The sequence below is a fragment of the Cervus elaphus genome, chromosome 3 (genome assembly GCF_910594005.1).
Source record: "Cervus elaphus chromosome 3, mCerEla1.1, whole genome shotgun sequence".
In the NCBI taxonomy this organism is placed as follows: Eukaryota; Metazoa; Chordata; class Mammalia; order Artiodactyla; family Cervidae; genus Cervus; species Cervus elaphus.
In genome coordinates this window covers 4,087,849-4,092,588 of record NC_057817.1, presented here as the reverse complement: position 1 = coordinate 4,092,588, position 4,740 = coordinate 4,087,849, and the positions used below count along the sequence as shown (strand labels likewise).

At 39.4% G+C, this 4,740-nt stretch overlaps 1 non-coding gene across 1 annotated transcript; it reads right to left on the bottom strand.

The window, feature by feature from the left end:
• Positions 1-3,573: 3,573 nt before the first annotated feature.
• On the bottom strand, positions 3,574-3,647 carry TRNAF-GAA. The gene has a single exon. It is a non-coding gene; the product is annotated as a tRNA-Phe (tRNA).
• Between the last annotated feature and the right edge of the window lie 1,093 nt (positions 3,648-4,740).

The window sequence follows — 4,740 nt, the reverse complement described above, 5'->3', positions numbered from 1 at the left end:
AGGAAAAGTATTTTGCCTCAGCATCTTGGAGGGAAGAAATTGCCATCTATTGAGATGGTGAAGATTAGAAGAGGAATATTCGGGATTGAGAAGGGAGGTTTTTGTTGTTGTTCAGTCATTAAGTCATGTCCAACTCTTCGTGACCCCCATGGACTGCAGCACACCAGACTTCCCTATCCTTCACCATCTCCCAGAACTTTCCCAAGCTCACATCCTTTGAGTTGGTGGTGCCATCCAGCCATCTCATCCTCTGTCTCCCTCTTCCCCTTCTGCCTTCAGTCTTTCCCAGCATCACAGTCTTTTCCAATGAGTTGGCTGTTCACATCAAGTGGCCAAATTATTGGGGTTTCAACTGGGCTTCCCTGGTGGCTCAGATGGTAAAGAAAGGAGATTAAGGGCATGATATATTAAAGATATCCACTGGTAGATAGTTGCCTACAAGAGCCTTAAGTTTGGTAAGAGAAGGAGGTATAAATCTGGAATTCATCAGGGTAGAGCTATAACCTGCGCTCATGACACTGAGTAACATCTTGTGAGTTGTTAATGTTGATAGTTAATAAGTCTAAGAACTGAGCTTTAAGGCATTCCAACTGAAGGTAGAGAAGATCAGAAAGGGCACATGTGCACCCGTGGAGGATTCATGTCAATGTATGGCAAAACCATGACAATATTGTAAGGTAATTAGCCTCCAATTAAAATAAACAAATTTATATTAAAAACATAAAAACTGAAGAAGAAGGAAAAAAAAAGAAAAGAAATGGCTAGAAAGCTCCAGAGGATTAAGGAAGAATATGTTCCACATGTTGTTGATAGATGAGTAATGGGACGTGACCACTGAAACTGGTAACATGATTGTTGACTTAACAAGAGAAATTTTGGTGAAATAGTGGGAATTAAAACCCTATTGGAGTGGGTTCAAGAGAGAATGAAAAAGGAGGAATAAGAGAGATAACTCAGCCAATTTTTTCAAGAAATTTTGCTCCAAAGGAAAAAGGAAAAGTAGCTAAAGGAGCATGCATGATCGAGAATTTTTTTTTTTTAACTCAGAGATTGTAGTGAACTTTAAATGGAATAATACATGTAATTGAATACAGCCTGACATGTAACAGCTCAATAAATATTAACTTTTCATTGTCTACTAAAAGGAATTTTTTCCCATACTAACAGTAAAAAGTCAACTTTTCCTGTCCTTTTCCTTCTCATTTTCTAAATAACTAAGAAATTCTAGGATCATAGGAATCTTTAAAAGACAGAATCATCTTGACTGGCATTGAATAAGTCACCTGATTGGGGGACAAGGAAATATGTTAAAATATAACTCAAGCCCATGAGTTATTAGATAATCCAAGCTCTATATTTTTGCCTTATATTTCAAACTTGGCTGCATTTGACAGTTACCACCTCCTCCTTCATGAAACTCTCAGCTATCTTGATTTCTGTGACAACTTGTTACTGGTTTTTCTGCCTCACCAAACACTTCTCTAAACTGTCTTGTTCCTTTCTAAGTATATGTATTTTTTCCAAGGTTCTGTCTTCACTTTTGGTTTCTTCTCTTTCCCTCAATGGTCTCAATGTCCATAGGTGCCTCATTTGAATACATTCAAACATGAAAACCTTTTTTTAACCCTTTTCATTGTTACAGTTGAAACCATTATCATCGTATCTGATGGCTACTGAAAAATTCTATCATTTTAACATTGTCTCCTTTTCACTTACATCCAATTATTTGTCTAGTCGTGTAGTTTGCATTCTCATGTCTATTTGTTTGTTTGTTTTTAAAATTTTTTGGAGTACAGTTGATTTACAATATTGTGTTCATTTCTGCTGTACAGTAAAGTGAATCAGTTATGCATATACATATATACTCTTTCTTAGATCCTTTCTCCATATAAGTCATTATAGAGTATTGAGTAGAGTTTCCTATAATATACAGTAGGTCTTTATTGGTTATCTATTATACCTAAGTAGTGTGTATATGTTAATCCCAATCTCCCAATTTGTCCCTCCATGTCTTTCCCCTTGGTAACCATAAGTTTGTCTTCTCTATATGCGGCTAGATTTCTGTTTTGTAAAGACGTTCATTTGTACCTTTTTTTTTAGATTCCACATATATGCAATAACATATGACATTTGTCTTTGTCTGACTTCACTGAATATGATAATCTCAATTCCTTCTACTGCTGTTTGTCTCTCCCACATGTATGTTTCAGGCTTGATCTTCTCTCTTGAGTATTAGGCTCATGATGACATCTCCACCTGAATGCCTAATCACCATCTCAAATTTAACATATCCAAACTTGCTGTTCCTCAAGGTTTCCCATCACAGAAAGACATCTCTGTTCATTCATTACTCCAATCATTAATTCTAGTCACCCTTGATTATCCTACTTTTCTAACATCCCACCTCCAATTTATCACATCTTTCAATTCTTCTATCAGATTGTGTCGAGTCATATCTGAACCACTCCCCAGCAGTTTCACTGAGAGTATCATTATTTTTTCTCTGGATTACTGAAATGTCCTCTGCGGAAAGTATTATTTTTGTTAAAAAAAAAAAAAAGCAGAGACATTACTTTGCCAACAAAGTTCCATCTAGTCAAGGCTATGGTTTTTCCAGTGGCCATGTATGGATGTGAGAGTTGGACTATAAAGAAAGCTGAGCACAAAAGAACTGATGCTTTTGAACTGTGGTGTTGGAGAAGGCTCTTGAGAGTCCCTTGGGCTTCAAGGAGATCCAACCAGTTCATCCTAAAGGAGATCAGTCTCGGGTGTTCATTGGAAAGACTGATGTTGAAGGTGAAACTCCAATACTTTGGCCACCTGATGTGAAGAGCTGACTCATTTGAAAAGACCCTGATGCTGGGAGGGATTGGGGGCAGGAGGAGAAGGGGACGATGGAGGATGAGATGGTTGAATGGCATCACCGACTCAATGGACATGAGACTGAGTAAACTCCAGGAGTTGGTGATGGACAGGGAGGCCTGGCATGCTGTGGTTCATGAGCTCACAAAGAGCCGGACACAACTGAGCGACTGAACTGAACTGAACTTATGGGTACAAAGACCCACATGTCACCTGCTTGACATACGATTGCCTTGGCAAGTGAAACATATGTATGTGATTTGTTTCATTTCAGATTTGTTTCATTTCAAGTCACATAATCAACATTGCTGAATCTATAGATAATTTTTTTCTCCTTTCTTTAGCAATTATAGAAGCCCTTGTTGATGTGGAGGTGCCAGGAAATTAATGATATTTTCATCAATTGATGTGGGAGTTGCCTCAACCCACAGCATACTTCGCATGTGTTAACTATCTAGCCTGATCAACAAGACCTCCAAACCATCTCCTTGGTATGCTCTTGCTTCTATATCCCTACAGACTGTTTTTCACAATTTTTCACAAAGCTACCAATTGCTCTCTCAATGCACAAAACATTCTATCTGTCCTCTGTTCCAAGCCTTTTAATTGCTTCCCATAAGAGTGAGTAAAATCCAAAGCAATTACCAACACCCGCCATGGCCCCATATATATCTGATTTTGTGTCTCCTAACTGTCTGAAGTTTGCATTTCTGGCCCATATGGGGACTGAACCCACAACCTTGGTGTTTTCAGCACCACGCTCTAACCAACTGAGCTAACTGGCCACCTAATGTGAGAGTTGGACCATAGATAAGGCTGAGCGCCAAAGAATTGATGCTCTCAAGTTGTGGTGCTGAAGACTCTTGAGAGTCCCTTGGACAGCAAGGAGATCAAACCAGTCAACTCTAAAAGAAATCAACCCTGAATATTCATTGGAAGGACTGATCTGAAGTTAAAGCTCCAATACTTGGACCACCTGATACAAAGAGCCGACTCATTGGAAAAGACCCTGATGCTGGGAAAGATTGAAGGCAGGAGGAGAAGAGGGCGACAGAGGATGAGATAGTTAGATAGCATCACTGACTCAGTGGACATAATTTGAGCAGATAGCATCACTGACTCAGTGGACATAATTTGAGCAAACTCCAGGAGATAGTGAAGGACAGGGGAGACTGACATGCTGCAGTCCATGGGCTTGTAGAGTCGTACATGACTGAGCGACTATCTGAACAACAACTGTCTGAAGTCTTTTCATACTTCCTCCCCACGCACTCTTTCTTTACTCCAGATATTCCCATTCTCTTCTCCAGGGGATCTTTCCAACGAAGGGATTGAATCTGGGTCTTAAGCATTGCAGGCAGATTCTTTACCATCTGAACCACCAGGAAGGCCACCCATAAAACTTCACTGAAACTCAGCTGGTGAAGAAGTCTGGGAAATGCTCTCTGTAGCCATCTGGTTTTAATCATACAGAGAAGAGAAAATAGTAAGTGTGGGGCTAAGAACCAATAAACTATCCAGTGCCCTTGGCATAATATAAATTGCATAATAAATATTTATTGAGAAGGCAAAATGAATATGTCCTCCTCATAGCTTCTCCTATTAATCAGTACCTGCTCATAAGATTATGAAAATTACAGGGAGGCACAGCTAAGGGCATTGGCGGTGGTGATCTGAGAATTATATAAAGAGTAGGTGTGATTATCCTGGAGACTCATATGTTAAGCAAACCAATACAATGACACTCTCTTCTTATAGATAAAGGTTACATTAAAGCATCTCACTAACACTTGCATTCAAACCCCCTTCCTGAAAAAATGAGATACGGTGCTAGCCAAAGCCTGGAGTCATGGGATCCAAATCCGACAGAGATGACAG